This window comes from Labeo rohita, chromosome 20 (assembly GCF_022985175.1).
Source record: "Labeo rohita strain BAU-BD-2019 chromosome 20, IGBB_LRoh.1.0, whole genome shotgun sequence".
Classification (NCBI taxonomy): Eukaryota; Metazoa; Chordata; class Actinopteri; order Cypriniformes; family Cyprinidae; genus Labeo; species Labeo rohita.
The window spans coordinates 13,372,602-13,393,738 of record NC_066888.1 but is presented as its reverse complement, the minus strand read 5'-3'; the positions used below and the strand labels follow the sequence as shown (position 1 = coordinate 13,393,738).

At 37.8% G+C, this 21,137-nt stretch overlaps 1 protein-coding gene across 1 annotated transcript in view; it reads right to left on the bottom strand.

Moving 5' to 3' along the window:
• nudt14 (nudix (nucleoside diphosphate linked moiety X)-type motif 14) overlaps window positions 1-8,347 on the bottom strand; it is a 50,777-nt gene extending 42,430 nt beyond the window's left edge. The window contains exon 1 of the mRNA XM_051138061.1: window positions 8,332-8,347. The gene's annotated coding sequence lies outside the window, so the exon portion shown is untranslated. The remainder of the gene's footprint in view (window positions 1-8,331) is intronic.
• Window positions 8,348-21,137: the final 12,790 nt, after the last annotated feature.

Genomic DNA, 21,137 nt, shown 5'->3' with positions numbered 1-21,137 from the left:
GTTTATTATACATTTTGGGAGACACAACAAGTGAATATAGGTAAAAGAAATTATATATCAATAATCTTATGAAATATTAGATATTGTGAAAATCTTGCCAATTATTACTCCCATTATTGCACTTATTTTTTTATTATATCTTGCCCCAAAAACACATTAGATACACTTTATAGATACATTGAATATAATGGGCATTTTACACATTTTGCATATATCAAACCATTCTGTTATATCACATAGTTAGGAATCATCTTTATCTATGTGTAAAAAATAAAAAATTGATTTGTGAATAAAACAAAAATCCCACAGTTTTTGCCTTTTCATGTCTTTAAAAAAAAAACAGGACTTTTTAAAGTCCTGGTGTCCTCTACAGAGGACATAACATATGAATAAAATATTTTTCAAAAATGTTATTTTTCCATTTTTTTCTTATGCACTAAACAATTTAATGACTTTGAAACATACTATATTCACCAAAATTTTTTCCCTGGTAGTCAGGAGGATATGAATTTTTGCGAGCTAATGAGGTCATGTGACAACAATGTAGCACACTATCTGAAAAGTTCTTTTATACCTTTATAAGCAGCAGTATTCCATTCTAGACAAAAACACTAAAAATAGCAGTAAATCTTTCTGCTTATCTGATGGCCTTAAAACATCAGTAACCTACGAGGGAACATCTAAGCATGTGGTTTCAATAAGGTTTGAGGAAACAGAATACTGCATTTGACATGGATGTCTTAAAAATGACAGAGGTAATCTGTGCGTATCATGATGGGTGCAGGTTTCTTATCTGACCTTATACCTCTGCTAACATCTCATCAAAACCAGATGAAGAAGTTTATCCTCTCTTCCTTTAAATATCTTTACTTTCATGTTCTTCAATGGTTCAGTCTTAAGGTGACGTATTTGGGGGTCCCAGCACTAAAGCATCAAAACACACTGTTGTCCGACTCTCTGAGGAACCACTGAAAGTAGGCTCAAAATGTAAAATTTTTTACGAGTCAATAGTAATATAAAAGCAGTGATGAGATGAGAGAGGAGGATGCTTGTTTGTCACCATCTTTTTTTACATGCGCACAAAGTGCAAAACTGTCACCTCTATATGTAGGGTGACAGTCTTTCTGTGTCTGCTTTAGATGTTTGTGATCACAGCTCTCACATATAGAAATGACATCATCTAGTTGGTTTGTCATAAACAGGTGGATAATATGTCTACTGATGGCTTGACATGATTTCAGCAACAGCAGAAGTGGAGCAAATTGCTAATTACACTGAGGAAATCACCCAGGGGCCTATATAACTGTCAGGTCAAGGTTACAGACATAAAGAACGTAAAATCAGCTTGCAGTTCGAGAATTATGTACGTTATTTTCCACTTTCCTGGGAATAGCAATATCTTTAAGCCTTTTGTCTTCTCCTGTAAGAAATCAAACAAATATTATAAACAAAGACACCAAGAACAAAGACCCAAGTGTTTCATTTCTCATGTGGTCATGGGTTTTTCTGTACAGCCACAGTGATTAATGTGATGGCAGTTCAATCCACAATATACTCCACACCCTGTTCTTTCAATCATATTTCTCATACCTCTAATCATAGTTCTCAGAACTCTCCCACACGAACAGTTTCCGCCCCTCGATTCCTCTTTCCCGCCCTTCCAATCTTCTGAGTTTGACTGGAAAAAAACAAGTTCTAATTTGATCTAAATTAGATCTTTTGATGAAGGCTGGGTGGAAGTCAGTTGATAAGGCGGCAAGGAAATTCAGCATGTTCCTTATGGACCCTGGGGTGTGCACCTTTCCAAACATCTTTAGACGCAGTACTGTGTGGTACAGTGATTGTGGTTGCTTACAAAAATACAATAATCAGCGCAATCACAAAAGCACCATACTGGCCCGGGCCAGGAGGTGTTGAGAGGAGCTGAAACCGTGCAACACCCAGGATGCCCTGACTTTGATGCTAAACTCAGAGAGAAAGAGTGATGTCACCTCAGCTGCAATATGGCACTCCGTCTCGGACATTCCGAGGGTCCCAATCTCTTCAAGCCAGTTTCCTCCTTGGAGGGCCAGCAGTCCCACCCTCCATACACTGGCAGGATGTAACACTTTTGCTGGCTGATTTACATCTAAATAAACATTGCCAGACAAAACAATGTGCGACTGGAATGGAAACGCAGCCCTTTTTTCTCCACCCGGCCAATTGATATGAGCCGATTGAACAAGGCTGCAGTTTATGATAAGCAGTACTGGAGTTTCACAGTCGTGGCTTTCAGAACTGAAGTAGTGGTTCACAGAAAGTTGAAGGGACCTTTGAATATGTGTATTCATATGTACGCATGCATATTGATAACAAAAAACTCTGATATTTGTTCTTTTTGATAGACAGCACTAAAAATAATAATGACATGCAGTTCAGTAGGTGAATTGGATGTTGATTTAGCAACTGCTCTGATGGATTCAATTCAGTGAAGGATTTGTCACATTGATTCAAACCGGTAACTTGTGGTTTTGAACTATCTCTTGAGATCTGACTCATAAGAGTCATTAAAGGATTAGTTCACTTCCAGAATAAAACATTCCTGCTAATTTACTCACCCCCATGTCATCCAAGATGTGTCTTTCTTTCTTCAGTCAAAAAGAAATGAAGGTCATTATTAAAAATGTGTATACTTTTTAACCACAAATGCTCGTCTTACACTAGCTCGACTTCACGCACATAGTCATGTTGGAAAGGTCATGGGAGATGTAGGTGGAAAGTTAATAGCCCTTTCCAAAAAAAAGGTAAAACAATGATGTTGGATGATTTTGAAGTTTTTGAGAAAATTTGTTTTTCGCCCTACCCTACCTTTTTAAACTGGGGTACACAGATGAAGAACTAACCGCGCATGACCTTTCCAACATGATTACGGATGATGCAATGCGTGAAGTTGCAGACGCACATCGCATAGCTAGTGCAATCCCCATTGAAGTCCACTATATGAAGAAAAATCCTGGAATGTTTTCCTCAAAAACCTTAATTTCCTTAAAACCTTAAAAGAAAGAAAGACATGAACATCTTGGATGAGATGGGGGTGAGTAAATTATCAGTAAATTTTTATTTTGGAAGTGAACTAATCCTTTAAATCAGGAATCAGATTACACTTGATTTATGTCTTATTCTCCAAGTTCTATTTCTAGCACAAAGTAAAATGCTTTATATCAAAAGAGATTAAACATCCACAGGATTTGGAAGCTATTTATATGAGCCATTGTAAATATAGCCCTGTGTTCTGCGGCAGAGCTTTCGTGTGAACTGCCCTTGTTGTGAACTGTGCACTGTATCCAAATAAGTAGCTGAAGTAGTGAAAGTCTAAGAACACAAGATAACTCAAGATGAGACATGGCTCATTACACAGTCTATCTCTTAAAGCTGAATGGAAAACGGATACTGGATAGCCCCGTCTTCCTTTTATTCAACGTGAGGCCCCTTGCAAGACCCCCTGTATCTTATCAGACCATCTTTTTGGCTCGGGAGCCCCAACAGAGTGCTAATCCCGCACCCCTGCGTGCACCTCAGGGCGTCGCTGTGGTTTGGACCGTCCCTTCACTCTGAATTACACTCTTTGGTGCTGCAACACAAGCCAGGCCACTGTTGGCTCCATGGAATACAGGGTCAAGGAGCCTCACACACTCCTTTTCATATTTCTAGCTTTCTCTCTGTCTCCTCTTGTAGTCTAGGCACAGTCACTTTATCAGCAAAGGTCAAGCTGGGATTTGTTGTTGCCGGAGATGACAAAGGTCAGACTTCTGGGAATGCACTTAACTGAGGTGCCTGCTACCCTTCTGTTAGCATTCACAGGGTGTCGGGCCAGACACGACATCCCGTATAGATTGTGGTCTCCAAGGTCAGTTGCATATGGGTCAATGACATATAAGAGTGTCCAATAATAGGATCTTTTCAAAATACATGGAAAGTTTTCAGAAATGTATTCTTAGTATTGATATTGGTTTCAAAGGGTTTTAAAGAACTTTGATACCAGTTTAATGATTCTGAAAATGTAATTTGTATATTATGGAAGCCTGTTTCTGCCACTGAATAAAAATGACTTTTTCTCACAATTTCTCACAAAATACGTGTTTGTATCTCACAATTCAGAGTATTTTTTTGAGTTTGTATCTTGCAATTTTTACTTTTTTCTCACAATTCCATGTTTGTATGTTGCAATTCTGACTTTTTTCTCACAATTCCAACTTTTTTTCTTGAAATTCCGAGTTTGTATCTCTCAGTTCTGACAATTTTTTTTACATTTCCGATTTTGTATCGGAACTTTTATTGTGACTTTTTTTTTTCTTTTTTTTTTTTTTTACAGTTCTGTGTTTATATTTTACAATTCTAATTTTTCCTCACAGTTCAGTGTTTGTATCTCGCAATTCTGACTATTTTTTCGTCACAATTCAGAGTTTGCATCTCGCAATTCTGACTTTTTTTCCTCACAATTCCTTGTTTTTATCTCGCAATTCTCACTTTTTTCTCACAATTCCAACTTTTTTTCTTGAAATTCCGAGTTTGTATCTCTCAGTTCTGACAATTTTTTTTACAATTCCGATTTTGTATCGGAACTTTTATTGTGACTTTTTTTTCTTTCTTTTTTTTTACAGTTCTGTGTTTATATTTTACAATTCTAATTTTTCCTCACAGTTCAGTGTTTGTATCTCACAATTCTGACTATTTTTTCGTCACAATTCAGAGTTTGCATCTCACAATTCTGACTTTTTTTTCCTCACAATTTCTTGTTTTTATCTCGCAATTCTCACTTTTTTCTCACAATTCCTTGTTTTTATCTCTCAGTTCTGACTAGTTTTCTCACAATTCCGAGTTTGTATCTCGCAATTCTGACTTTTTTCTTGCAATTCCGAGTTTGTATTTCACAATTCTGACTTTTTTTCTCACAATTCGAGTTTATATCTCGCAATTCTGACTTTTTTTCCCTCAAAATTCCATGCTTGTATCTGGCAATTCTGACTTTTTTCTCACAATTCCGAGTTTGTATCTCTCAGTTCTGACTTTTTTCCCCTCACAGTTCAGTGTTTGTATCTTGCAATTCTGACTATTTTTTTCTCACAATTCCTTGTTTTTATCTTGCAATTCTGACTTTTTTCTCACAATTCCAGGTCGTATCTTCCAAATCTGACTTTTTTCTCACAGTTCCAGTTTGTATCTCGCAATTCTGACGTTTTTCTCACAATTTTAGTTTATATTGCAATTGTTTTTCTTCTCACAATTCCGTCTTTGTATCTCACAATTCTATTTTTTCATATTCTATTTTTTAATATTTTTAGAATATTACTCAAAATAGAAAAAGTTAAGTGATGCTGAGTTCCACTACAGCAATGTAATGAATGCACCGTGACCATCACAAGTCAGAAAGCTGGGCTGGAAAATAAAGTGGTCCTACGTGATGCCATGCGGGCAGGTGTGATGTGTGGCTTTGGGTGGGACAAGAATGGCCATTGCCTGTCACATCAAACGAGACTTCGACCCTCCTCCCTTTCCAGGTAGGGCCTAAATTAAGGCAACCCGATCTGTGTGGAACTCGCCTCTCCTGAATAGTCCTTCAAAGCAGCAGGCCTCTCTTCCATCCATGGCCTTTGTAATGGAAACCACTGCTGTTATTTTGCCTCTTGTATTTTCAGGCAGGGCTATTATTGTTCTCGGCCCTGGATGTGTTACCCAGACAGAATTCCCGCGTCCTACTCTTCATTTTGCGCAAAAACATGACCGGCATACTCGGATGAACAAACCAAGAGACGCAAACAGAAAAGAGATGGTGAAGGAGGCAGTTTGTGATTCTGATGTGTTGAGAAAAGTGATGGTAAAGTGATAAAGGGGTGCCTGAGGAAGTATTTATAGAAGTGGACAAAAGTGGCAGTCGTCTTTGGGGATTACAGGGCCACAGGCCTGACAAGCCAACTGAACCTTGATCTCTCTCTCTCTCTCTCTCTCTCTCTCAATTTACTAGGGAACAGCTGAGCACCCCCTCTCCTGTAGGGGGGACTATTTTAAATGCTTCGAAATTCAATTCCTATTGTTTTTATTTGAGGCTTACACACACTCAAGATCAGCCTCAGATGCAGGGCTCCGGGCCGAGTGTGTTTGCGAGATGGCTTGTGCCTCATCACCATGGGAATGCACGTTCCCTTGCTAATTACTTGCTTGAATTGGCCCACAGAGACACTGTTAATGACACGTAACCTGATCTCAAAAACCTGAGACGCTCCACAGAAGGTGCAGCCTGTATATGGAGTAAAGGGGTTACGGAGGGCGGCGGCAGTGGCGGCGAGGGGCTGTAGTGGAAAAGGTGACCGGAGAGAAACACAGTGTAACACATTAAACCAACTGTGCAAACGCAGTTCTGTCTCTAATTCCACAGACCATTATGTGGAAAGATCGGTGCTGGATGAAGTTATTTGGTGGTGATAGGTGGGTTAGGCGCTATAGTGGGTTGCAGCTGGGTTCATTAACTGTAGTCTAAGAATAATAATTAGTGCTTTGTCATGGCAGTGGTATGTTAATGGCATGCTGCGCTGTAGTAACTGCAGAAATGGATGCATGGAGAGGGACTGAAGCTACATCAACTGCACATGATGTTGCGTCAAGGAAGCTTGGCTAAAAAAAAAACGTACAAGAGGTGATTAACAGTCCCTGAACAAAACTAGAGCCTGGTTACTACCAGGAATAGTCTGCCTCTTCCAAAGATTATATAGCTAACATGCTTTATTGCTACATCTGCTGTGGTCTAGCCTTACAGCAATATGGTTTATCAATGAACAATTATAGTTAAAGACATAAAAATTCTGTCATTAATTACTCACTTTCACGTTCCAAACTCATAAGACCTTCGTTCAGCCTCAGAACACAAATTAAGATATTTTTTATGAAATCCAAGAGATTTTTGACCCTGCATAGACAGTAATGCAACTGAAATTTTCAAGGCCCAGAAAGGTAGTAAGGACTAGGGCTGCCCCCTAATAGTTGACTAAATGTGGTAACACAGTATACATCGGGCAGGACATCCAAACGCTCACCTATCATTCATCTACCTCAAATATGGCTTTTCATCTGAAAGCTATACAGTCATGTGAAAAAGTTAGGACACCCGATTGAATTCCATGGTTTCATGTATCAGGACGTCATTAAAAAAAACTGGTCCTTGGCTGGTCTTAAAATTTTGAAAATAAAACCTCAGATGAACAACAACACATGACAAATTACACCCTGTCATTATTTACTGAACCAAAATAAATCCAAAATGGAAAAGCCATGTGTGACAAAGTTAGGACGCCCTTACTGTTAACATTGGAATTAAGAGGGTAAATAACAGTCAAGCACTGCTAATCAAATACTTTTGATTAACTGATCATCAGCAAGTCTGAGCGCCTCTATAAAAGCATAAGCTTTGACAGTTTGCTGGTCTGGAGCCTTCAGGTGTGTGTTAACACAATGCCAAGAAGGTAAGACATCAGCAATCATCTTAGAGAAGCAATTGTTGCTGCCATCAATCTGAGAAGAGTAATACGGCCATTTCCAAACAATTTGAAGTTTATTCACAAGTGGAAGACATTTAAAACAGACACCTCTCCTTCCAGAAGTGGACGTCCCAGAAAATTCACCCCAAGATCAGACCATGTAAAGTTCAGAGAAAATGGCAGACAACCCAAGAACTACACCTCAGACTCTACAGGCCTCAGTTAACATGTTAAATGATAAAGTTCATGACAATACCATTAGAAAAATATGGGACAAAATGGCATGTTTGGAAGGCTTGGCAGAAGAAAGCATCTTCTATCTAAAACATTGCTGCACAGTTTAGGTCTGCAAAGTTGCATCTGAACAAAACACAAGTCTTCTAGAATAATATCCTTTGAACAGACGAGACCGATGTGGAGATGTTTGGCCATAATGCACAGCGCCAAGTTTGGTGAAAACCTAAAGAGCATGTCAACACAAACACCTCATACCAAAAGACAAACATGCTGGAGGAGGGCTGATCATTTTGGGCTTGTTTTGTAGCCACAGGACCTGGGCACCTCACAGTCATTGAGTTGGCCATGAACTCCTCTATATGTCAAAGTATTCTAGAGTCAAATGCGAGGGCATCTGTCCGACATCTAAAGTTGGGCCAAAATTGGGTCATGCAGCAGGACAATGATCCCAAGCACACCAGCAAATCTACAACAGAATGGCTGAAAAGAAAAGAATCAAGGTGTAGCAATAGCCCAGTCCATGTCCAAAGCTCATTCTGACTCAAATGCTGTGGTGAGAGCTGTGCATAAGCAAATGGCCACAAACCTCAATAAACTGGCGCAACGCTGAAAAGTAGAGTGGTCCAAATTCCTCCGGAACGGTGTGAGAGACTGATAAAGTCACACAGAAAATGAATGCTTCAAGTTATTGCTGCTTAAAGTGGTTCTGCAGGCAACTGACTCATAGTGTGTCCTAACTTTGTCACACATGGCCTTTCCCTATTGGCTGTATTTTTGTTAAATAAATAATGACACTGTGTGATATGTCATGTGATGATGTTGATCTGAGGATTTATTTTTCAAATTTTAAGACCTGCCAAGGACCAGATAATTTTTTATTATGTCCTGATACAGAAAACTATGAAATTCAATAGGGTGTCCTAACTTTTTCACATGACTGTATGTAGTAGCAACTTTACATGGCAGCTCGGTCTAATGTTAACCTTGAAAAATGTGCGCTATTGAAGTGTCTGTGCGGAGTGTGGAAGCTGAACAGTAGCACGCTCAGTGCATGACAGATGGAGGCGCCAGTGCGGTTACTTTCACTTAAAATTCTCTGTCATTTTAGTCATACAATTAAAGTAATACATCTTTTGAATCTGTAAAGAATCTATGTTTATTTGTGTACATTTGCAATAACAACTAAACATTGTGCTTTTGTAAAATAATTAAAGCAAACAGGATACGCTTTCTGCCGTTTTGGTCTCTGTGAACTTGAGTGCTTCGAAACTCTCAATTACAGACATGAAAACCATGTCTATAGAGAGTGAAATGTCTACTTTTAATGAACCAATTTAAATAGAAGACAAACATTCTCAGTTCATGTAATCCATATGAAATATGCATACAGGCGCATCCACTACTGAAAAAATAATGAGTCAGTCACCGAAAACAAAGAAAGCACTAGTTTATCAATAGGTTATTAAAACGTTAATGCGTAAAACGTCTCCTTGCTGTTTTTCCCTGACACATTCATAATTTTTATATCTGCTGGCATGCTGTGGCTTTTTTGCGTGCACTTTAGTGCTTATTAGACTATGTAGGCAATTAAAGGTATCATTATGGTTTATATGGTTTATTAATAAATGGAGGACTAATAGTCGACTAGTAGTCGACATTGTTAAAATAGTCCATGTGACATCACTGGTTCAACGTAATGTTATGAAGCTACAAGAATACTTTTTGTGTGCAAAGAAAACAAAAATAACAACCTTTTTCAACAATTTCTTCTTTGTGTCAGTCTTCTGTGTCTATGCAGGGTCAGAAAGCTGTCAGATTTCATCAGGATATCTTAATTTGTCCTCTGAAGATGATCGAAGGGCTTACGGTTTTGGAACAACATGAGGGTGAGTATTTAATGACTGATCATTTTTGGGTGAACTATCCATTTAAATGTTGATGTTCATTGTTAGGTCATACTTACTGATACCTAATAATTAAGTAACACTGATGAATGCAACTTTATTGTAAAATGTTGCCTAAAGGTTTAATATAGTCCGAAACAGGCTGAATCTGAGCCCAGAATCATCTGAGGCTACAATGAAATGTAGAACAGCAGATACAGCAGTACTCAAATATTATGAATCTTGTTCTTGGGGGGGAAAAAGCCTTGGAAAGGCAGCCTTAGATCATCACATTCATTATCGAAACTGAGTGTAAAACACATGCAGAAATCATCTGGGTATTCAGAAGCTCTTTTAATCACTATGGGGCAGAATTCATTATCAGTGTGAGGAAACAGTTTCACACCCCCACTGAACTACCAGCATTCATTTTCACCTCTGGCTCGGAGAGAGCAAGACACCTGAGGTGGTAAAAAAAAAAAAAAAAAATACAATCTCCATAATTCAAAAAAACGGAGAGACTTAGAACTTAGACTTGCCTTTTTTGGAACAGGAAAGGGTGGTAACGATCTGGTAAAAATCATGACAAATACAGTTCAGAATGTTGACCAAAATGACAACATGGATTTACATGGAAAGATTCTTGTCTATTTGCTGCTTATCTCTTTCTGTAGGTTTGTGCATTAACGTTTATTGTAAATTGATTAGTCACAGTCTTACAGTAAACTATTAATCACATATGGCACACACTCATACACACTAATATGTATAATGTATACGCCCCCCCAAGCTGATTCTCATCTATGGTTAGAAATTTATCACACAGCTACTTACTTTTCAGCTAGTGAAGTGATAAGTAACTTTCTGAGGGATAAGCGCCATCCATTGGTCAGAGTCCAGAACTGCCATCGTCACCCCTGAAAACCAGATTTATTGTGTTAAAATGAATTCACACAAGCCTACAAGGACATCTTCAGCTTAGCCATTGTGCTCCTCAATAAAACTCTAAATCAATCATTAAGCTAACACACGTCACATAGCCGTAAATCCATCAAAAGTTCCTGTTGCAGCACAACAATTCCTCGGTCGAGGCAGCCACACTTGCAAGGCCTTGAGAAATGAATTCCAGAGTCAAGGCCCATTATCTGAAGCCAGGGTGTTTTGTCGTGCAGCGCTTTTGATTCTGCAGCGCTCCCATGGGTGCCAGCGGTACGTCAGTGACCGGACGGCTGTAAATAAAGCCAGAAAGTTTTGGGTAACTCCCTCGAGGCTCCCTCTTTTCCTGTGCCACCCGCTTCAGAAGGGCAATATTATTCTGTCCCCAGGTCTGAAGAATGATTCCATTGTACTAGAGGTAGAATGCGGCCTTCCTCCGAGCCCACTTTACTGCCGCCGTTCTTTATTTAAACAGCACCGCCTTTATCTGCCCTCCACTGTACGTGCTCCTGCTGTCACTCGCTGGGCTCAGGCCGCCTTTGGTAGATAGGCCCCGATAAGGGTGGCGCTCTATGCAAACGTGTCCCAGCAATGGGACTGGGTGACCAGCAGGAAGCGTCAACAAAGAACGGGGTATTAAAAGCTCTCGACAAGTTTGATTGTTTCCCATCGTGATAATCGTAATTGTACGGTGCTTTAAAACGGCTGATATCCTGTACGTGCCTTTCATTGTTGCATTGTTTGCCGTTTAAGACCACCAGGGAACAACTTATTAATAATAATTAAGAATTATGCATTCGTTCTGTATAAACACGGGGGGTAAATAGTGCAACACTTAAGTTATTTGAAAGCTACATTGCAGGTTTGTCAGCCACGGACGGTGAACGACAACAATGTGCTCCTGAATGCCAATGCATTTGTGCCTTGGGGTTGCATTTGGGTCTTTTGTTCAGCGTTGGATAGTTTCCTGTATATCACCACACCTGTGTGTGCCCAGAAATCAGCGGAGGGGTCAGACCGCCTGCCCATACATGTTAGCATTTTTCTCTCAATCAGGCCACGGCTTTGGTAATCCTGAAAAAAAGACTTTGTAAAGAAGGGATCGGCCTAAATCATAATACACTCCTGTTTTTGGTTTCTATGGAGCATGTGTGCCTGCTTAAAAGCTTGGATCCTGATAATTTGATTTAAATAACAACACATAAGAACGTAGTGTTTCACAATAACAAGGACATTTGACCAGTTGCTACGGCCTACTGACACAAAACTCACAGCTAGGGTTGCCAACTTCCTTGGAAGGAAAATAAAGGACAGAAATAAGGGCCAGTCTCAAAATATTTGTACTGCACCACAGTGTATGTAATTTCTGCAGTTAAATGTGTGCATAAAAGGTGTCCTGGTTAACCAATTTTTGTACAATAATTTGTAAGTTTAAAAATACACTAGATTTACACTAAATTAAAATTTAAAAAATGTGTAGGCCAACTTTTTTTTAATTAACATTACCTTTACAATACAGAAAGATGTCTTCCCTCAAGTAGATAGCATGTTTTTCGGTAACACTTAAGTAAAGAGACCAATTTTAACACGTAACTAGTTGCTTATTAGCATGCCTATAGACCAATTTGGAGTAGACGTCACAGTTACGTTACTTGCAGCTGCTTAATGGTTGCAGAAAAACACTGGAAACAAGTAGAGGTAACTGGGTACAAGTCCATGTAAAACGAGAAAAAAAAAATATGTGTGCCTTTTGATGTCAAAATCAGAATGCAATTAACTTTTATAGAATACTGTCATCAAAGACGATAAACGCAGACGTTTAAACGGACGTACTATCAATAGACCACTACTTGAAAACCATCATTTTTTGCCACCACAAAAAAAAAAAAACTTCATCCCTGTTTCAGATCTGTAAGACTATCCCACTATCTAACGTCAGTTTTGTTGAATAACAGTGCTTATTGCTGGGTGACAAGCTCTTGTAATACGCGGAGAACATTTTTGAAAATTACATCTAATCAATATAATCTATAATCAAGATATTTAAATCAAGCTATTTTTTACCATATCTGTGTAATTCTCTCCTGGGTTTTCTGCAACCATGATGCGCCCACATTCTGAATGTTTACAAGCATATAATTGGTCTATTATTAATCACTGGTGAGTTTAAAATATTCTATCTGACCCCCCAGAGTTAGGTTTTTTTTAGGCGACCGTTATTTTAGAACGTTCACTTTATTGTTTCCATGGCAACGCGTCATGATTGACACCGCAGCCACTATAGCGCTGTATGACAGATGTATCGTTTTTATTTCGTTTTTCCTTTTTTATTCAAAATATTCACACACTTGCTTACCATGTCTTCAACTATCTGATATTCCGATTCACGAATACTTGTAAGTGAGTGTATTTTGCCATTTTAAAACCTTTATAAATGATCTGGATCGTGATCTATAACGTGAGATGGGCGCCGCCATGTTGGTTTGCGCTGCCGTTCAGAGAGTTCTGTCAGCCGGATTTACAGCACGTAAATTCACAAGTTTCTCCCGAAATACATGCAAGTAAGTAGCTGGTGAACTGGAAAAGGACTGGAGTGAATTATATCATTACTTACATTATGTGTATCTGATATAAATCAAACACGTCGGCAAATTATACTTAAATGGATTGTTATTGCTGCTTCCATAGACATCCTTGTGTATTTTACAAACTCTAAATGTATTGTTTTACTAGTACTTATGTGTATTTAAATTCCTGAAACCTAAAATAAACGTTAAGTCGTTGAAAACACTGCTCAATTGTGATTATATGACAAGTGCAGCAAGCGTCTCTCTCAGGCTCAGCGCCAGCCAACGCGCGAAAACACAGTTTGAATTTGGCAGTTGCGTGACGTCACCGAACGTTCTAAATCCCATATGTGGGACCGTACTCCCAGGGGCACAGAAAATAGAATCCCATATGTGGGACCGTACCGCTCAAAGGGTTAACATATTGGTTGTTTATTAGTAATCATAAAGCACATGTTCTGCATGGCCATATTCTACATTCCTAATCCTACCCAATACCTAAACTTAACAACTACCTTACTAGCTATTAATAAGCAGCAAATTAGGAGTTTATTGAGGCAAAAGCCATAGTTAATGGGTTGTTAATAGCGAGAATTGGACGTTAAAATAAACTTTTTTTGCCTAGCTGGATGTTGCGCTTCTTATCAATATTTATGTTGTTTGCATTCGCCAAAACTGATTTGATGAAATGAAAAAAAATGCAGCCTTGGTGAGCAATATTCAAAAACATTTAAATCAATTAATCAATCAAGCTTACCAAACCCAAATATGTGACCCTGGACCACAAAACTAGTCATAAGGGTCAATTTTTTGAAACTGAGATTTATACATGATCTGAAAGCTGAATAAGCTTTCAATTGATGTAATATGTATTGTTAGGATAGGAGAATATTTGGCTGAGATACAACTATTTGAAAATCTGGAATCTGAGGGTGCCAAAAAAAAAAAAAAAAATCAAAAATATGAGAAAAATGCCTTTAGAGTTGTCCAAATGAAGTTCTTAGTCGTGCATATTACTAATAAAAAATTAGGTTTTGATATATTTATGGTAGGAAAATATCTTTATGCAACATGATCTTTACTTAATATCCTCACAAAAGAAAAATCAACAATTTTGACCTATACAATGTTTTGTTGGCTATTGTTACAAATATACTTGTGGTCCCAGGTCACATATTTAAACTGCCATGTAAGCCCTTTTTGGAGCTTGACAGTTTTGGACCATATTGACTTTCATCGTATCAAAACAAAGAAATAAAAACAGCTGATTTTATGTTTTGCACAAGAAAGAATTTCATACAGGTTTGCGCCATGTTTATTTTTAAATGAACTACTCCTTTAAGAGGGACCTAATGCCAGGCCCATATACTGTACCAGCCGAAACCGGCATTTGAAGTGGAGTCGGCTTCCTCCCAGGGGAGCTTTGATTCCACCGATTCCGCCGACTGACATTGAAGTGGTATATACTGTATACCGTAGTTCAATTCACCTATTTCTTTTCTTCTCTTTATGTTTAATTGCCTCCTCTGATGACAACAATCTCTTATATCGCCGCATTGTACTTTAGGAAGATAGTGTTACAGCGGAGATCATATTTCTGCTCAGCCTTAGCTCAATTATAACGTCCTCCTACTCTCTCCGGGATCTATTGGCTTTACTGGAAATGGTGTTTGGCTTTAGTCTCAGTTCCTCCAACCATGACAGTCTGAGGGAAAGTGTATGATAAGCGGGACTTAAGCCGTCATATGACAGGACTTGTTTAGGCTTTGCCCGTGCAGTCCGGAGGAAGCCCGGCAATATTGAATAATGATTATGCGGAGAATGGAAAAACGTACGGCCGGTGTTAGGAGGCTACAGAACATATGAATAGAGAAGAATGTGCCTTCTGAGTGCCATTGTTTGGGGGTGCACTGAAGGTGGTGTGCAGCTGGTTTATCCATGAGGAGAAGAGCGAGCGTAGGCGGCTAATGGGATGTGTTCCCTCATGTCAGTCCTGTTGCAAGAGAGAAGGAGGGAGGGAGGCAGGCGCGCAGTTTGCTGTAGAGCGGAACTCTTTTTCAGGAGGGATTAGCTTAAGGGAGCAAACAGGCCTATATAGGCTACTGTGGCACGTTCCGAGAATTATTATTATTAGCTCACCAAGGTACAGCAATGGAAACATGGAATAATCATTAACAAACACGTGTCAATCACAACAATGCTTACACATGGAGAATAGATGGAAGGCTGCTGGTGAAGGTTATTTGAGGTGCCTTATGTAAATCCCACTTACATGGCAGGGCTTTGCAAACTTTTTGTTGCCAAGGAAGGACCCCCAAATATAATTATTCTCTTTAGAACTGACTTCCTAAGCTATTAGGCAGTTAATATATTGTAAAATTAATGTGCACTGTGTGGGGAAAAAACAACCTGATTTCATGACGAAAACATACCTGTGGGAACTTTTTCACAAGACACAAAATAAGCACCACCATGTACGTTTTGTGACATATTCAATGTGAAATGTCCACTGAGTGACGCTAAAATAGTTTTTATGTGATGTTGGTTTTGTCCGTTGAGTGGCACTATAACTCTAATGCTCTGTGACATTTTAAAATAACATACTATCTGCACTACACCTAAACCTACCCGATAATATAAACATAAGTAATAACGCAATTGCCGATTTAGTGAATCATGTTTTTCACAGGATTCATACCCAAGGATTCCGCATCCAAAGTCCAATTCAGTGCCGGCTGAGCTATCAAGCAACCATGTTATGCCCGGAAAACAAAACATATGGAGCTGTAATCATAACTGTGTATGAAAATGATTACAACTTCTTGCTGTTTTACCTGCAGTGAAATGTACTTATTGGTATGTATTTCGTGTCTTGCGAAAAAGTTCCCACAGGTACGTTTTTGTCAGGTATGTTTTACAGAAAGAAAGAATTAATAAATAAAAAAAAAAATTGTATAATTCTAAAGCCAAATTATTAAAATAATTTTCTGGAAATGTTATTAATAATCACAAATAATTTTTAAAGGGATAGTTCCCCCAGAAATGAAACTTACCCCATGATTTACTCACCCTTTAAGCCATTCTAGGTGTATATGACTTTCTTCTCTCAGATGAACACAGTTGGAGTGATATAAAAAAATGTCCTGACTCTTTCAAGCTTTATAATGGCAGTGAATGGGGTGTTGAGATTTTGAAGTCCAATAAAGTGCATCCATCCATAATAAAAAGTCTCCACATGGCTCCAGGCCTTCTGGAACAAAGTAATACATTTGTATAAGAAGAATATCCATATTTACAACTTTACAACAGCGTTCCAGCGGATGATGTAGTATGTAGGCGAATACAGTGATATGCTGGCGAATACGCAGAAGCACAGAGGAGAGAACTAAACAAAACACCAGTCAGGAATAGTGTGTAAAGTGTAAAATGAGGATTTGTTAACAAAAAAAAAGGTCAGAGGAAAAAGTCAAGAGGGGACTTGTTTTCCTTTGCTGTAAACAAAACTTGGATCTTATGAGACTAGTATATTCTCATCAGAGCTTACACTACGCCTACATCCTACATCATCCGCTTGAATGCCACTCTCTCATTTTTGGGTGAACTATCCTTTTAATATTTCAAATCAATATGTTTTACAATAAATATTGTAAACTTCCTGAAATTTTCCGCTGACCCCAGTTTGGAAATCCCTCGAGTGGATTTGACTGAACAGGTTTAGATTGAACATGTTTTGAACTATTAAGTTAAATTCAAGTTTTTTGATGACAATGTTGAGAATTGCAACTGCAACTACATTTACATTTTACATTTACCCGACTAGTTATTAAAGAGATTTGAACAGGTAAAACAAATTAACTATAGTTTAACAAAACACATTTTATTATCAAATACAAGTACTTATGATAGGTAAAAATCTAAATTATAAGATTAACATGATATAGTTATACACTGATATGGCTTTTGTGTGGTGGGAGATTATATATACTGATTATGGGAAGATGGAGTGATATGACCACATCTCTATATTTACTTAGACTTTGATGTGAGCTTGGATGAAGCTGTGAACCTCTGCTATAGGGCATAATGTTAACTTGTTAGATTTAAGGTTCACAGTAATAACCACAAATGATATACAGTCTATACCTTGGAACACCTGCACAGATGGCAGGTTCATAATTTACACAAAATCACACCGAGACAACTTAGAAGAAAGTAATAACAACACCGATTATAAAATAAAGATAATATATGAAGAGTTCAGATGCAAAAGCCTCTAAATCCATCTGACGTATTTCTTTACAATTAGCATTTCTTTCTGGCTACTTTGTATAGGTTTCTATGGAAGTACTGGTACTTCTGATTGGGCTGAAGCTGGAATTTAGTGAGTTTGAAGTAAAAGTATTTGATGGACGTATAATATGTATCAGGAGCATTCACTTAGTATCATTATCTCATTTTTGACCGAGATGGCTTTTAGCTGGTTTTGCATCTGAACTCTTCATATGTCTATCTATATATTCATATAAGAAGCAAGTGTGTACCTTAAAAAGTAATTATCAACACAGTCAACAATTGTCATTAATGTAGACCTCGGCTACATTATCGCGTTACAGTATCACTCACAGCTTTTGTGAAGACTGAGGAAGTTTTGAATGCTCATATGATGTATATTTTAATTTACACAGAGAGAATCCAAGGTGAAAGCTGCCTGCAAATGGGAGGAAAGAAGACATTTATTTCGTTTGGCAACAGCGCCATCTGGCGGTTCACGTCACTCCTATGGTTTTCATTTATTAAGTGAATAATTGATCAAGTTTTCACATTACTCTACCAACTAGATCTTAACAATAAGGTATTTTTTTCTGCTAGATTATATATATAGTAGTCAACATTTGATGTGGATCAAAAAAGTTAAAGTTAAAGTTGTCCTAAGACAAGAACGGGTATAGTTTTGGTTTAAGAACAACTTTGATGAAAGGTTTTGATCCACTTCAAATGTTGACTACTGTATATATATATATATATATATATATATATATTATATCAATTAAAAATAAATTCTTATAAAAAATTAAAAATTAGATCTAATTTTAAAACTGATTTCAAAAACATTATTATATTTTTTACATATAACGACTTGAATTTTTTTATTTTTTTATCAAATTATCTGAAAAAAAAATTGCAATAGTGACACAGACACATACACGTCTGGTTTATTATTCTTGTGGGGACTCTCGATAAGCGCAATGGTTTTTATACTGTCCACACTGTATTTTCTATCCCCTTAAAAAAAAAAAAACTCATTCTATATGATTTATAAGCTTGTTTCCCTATGGGGACCTCAATTTAGTCCTCATGAGTCTGTGTGTATTCAGGTTTAGGTCCTCACCAGGATATAAAAACAAGACCAGAGTCACCACATACACACACACACACATGTTGTGTTTCCATGTTTTATGGGGACATTCCATAGGCGTAATGGTTTTTATACTGTACAAACTGTATTTTATATCACCCTACACCTACCCTACACCTAAACCTACCCGTCACAGGGGACTGTGCACACTTTCACTTTCTGAAAAAAAAAAAAATATATATATTCTGTATGATTTATAAACTTGTTTCCTCATGGGGACCTAAAAAATGTCACCACAAGGTCAAAATTTACTGGTATTACTTTTCCTTGTGGGGACATTTGGTCCCCATAACGTGATAAATACCAGGTACACATACACTCACACAAAAATTAGCCAGAATTAAAAGATGATTTATACATTCAAATTCACATCAACAGATTTATGCCATTAAAGAAAACTGTTTTCACAAAGTCATTCTGATGCAGCCCTAATATCAAACATGACCAAATAGAGATCTGAGATTACACAAAATGGTCTTATATATTGGTTTCCCATATCATTATACAGGAAGTCACATTAGCACCCGATGCAGTGCATGAGACTGGCCTATCAAATTTCTTTAAGTGCACATTTAGACACCCAGACTTTAAAACACAATAACCTGATAGTGCATTTTTACATTTGAAGAACAGTGCAGTGCTTGCTCATGCAAAAGTCATCATCACAGTGTTGTGGGTTCTAAGGGATTTAGGTGTGTTTCTATGTGGTGGTTTCTGGATAATTTGGGTCCACCCTGAAAAAAATACAGATTTAGTTTCTAAACGATGAAATAAATAAAATACAAAATACTTAAAAATAGTAATGACATACAATTATTTCTCATGAGGTACAAAGTCAGATGCCTGAGTAGGGTGGTTGTTGGGTTGTTGCTGGACCTCAAGTGTATGAGAGCAGATCAATGGTATTACTTGTCTGACGCATTCACTCATGTTCACAGGCTGTGTTAAAGAGACATTAATGGACGGCTGATGCTCTCACGCTTCTTTCATGACATCAATAAGAATCAGAGGCTGTCTACCGAGCAGCAATTCATGAATGCAGTAGATGCCTGAGGCTCTTCTATATACCAGCTAGAATAAATGGAATCATGGGAACCCAGTCACACCCATCTCCATCTTTTTACCAGCATCCCCTTGAGAGTGAACAAAGAAGTGTGCAGATGATTCGTAAACACAGACCGTTCTGAGATGAGTGCACTATGAATGCAATTTCCAAAAAGTATCGCTATCATAACATTAAAATTGTATTTAGAAAAAGTTAAAAGTCAGAATCTACACATTACCATGTTTAAGTTTTACCTTTTTTATACAAACCTTTTATATACTTTTTGATATGTTCTGGTCACTTTTTTGCATTTTTGCTTGGTTTAAAAATGTATACACTGAAATGAATTGTTCACTAAAACATTTCAGCATTTTTCTCCATATAATGGACTGATATGGTGCCCGATTTTGAACTTCCAAAATGCAGTTTAAATACAGCTTTAACCCATAAACCATCCCAAATACGGTTGTAAAGGATGCCAGGCGAGAAAGAAGGGTCTTATCTAGTGTAACATTTACATTCAAAAAATAATACAATTTATATACTTTTTAATGCCAAACGCTTGTCTTGTCTTGCTCTGCCTGGCCTGTTTTTTCCGCTTCATGACAGTTAGGGTTTGTCGAAAAACTCCCATCTCATGTTCTCCTTCAACTTCAAAATCGTCTATATCGCTGTTTGATCTTCTTTGTTCACTTTGCAAAAACTGGGTCGGTACTTCTGCAGTGATGTAGGATGATTTTGAACTGATTTCTGAAGTTGACGGAGAAAATACGATTGGACTTTTTCGACATACCCTAACTGTCTTGAGTCAGAATACACAGAGTTCAGGGAGAGAAAAGCAAGATGAAGGTTTGACATTAAAAAGTATTTAAATTGTTTTTTTTTTTTAATGAAAATAACTGATCGCTTTGCTAGATAAGACTCTCGGCTGGGATCGTTTACAACCGTATTTGGGATCGTTTGAAGCCGCATTTAAACTGCATTTTGGAAGTTCAAAATCGGGGCACCATAGCAGTCCATTATATGGAGAAAAATGCAGAAACGTTTTCCTCAAAAAAATATAATTTCTTTCTGACTGAAGAAAGAAAGACATGAACATCTTGGATGACAAGTGGGTGAGTACATTATATGTGAATCTTTGTTTTGGAAGTGGACTTCTCCTTTAAGGATGCGCATGGCAGGTTGCTACCTGATCACACTTTTGGAACATGGAAGCACAAGATAACATTGAAAATGGTTCTATTTTTTATTTTTTTTAGATAGCATCTTCCAGAGCTGCATCCCCACAGGAGCACTATAACCCTGAGCATGTGCACTACCACTGTGCCATGGCTCTGACCAGCACGCATTTGATTGACAAAGACCATTTTTTTTAGAAAGAAAGAGAATGTCAGGACCAGCAGGCTCATTGTTATACATCTTATCCACATATCAGTCACAGACCTGAGAAAAAAGGGACACCCACACTTTGTTGTAATTTTACCCAACCTCCATCTGCATTCATTTGAAGTGTCACGAGTGAAATAATACACCAGCCTCAACTTC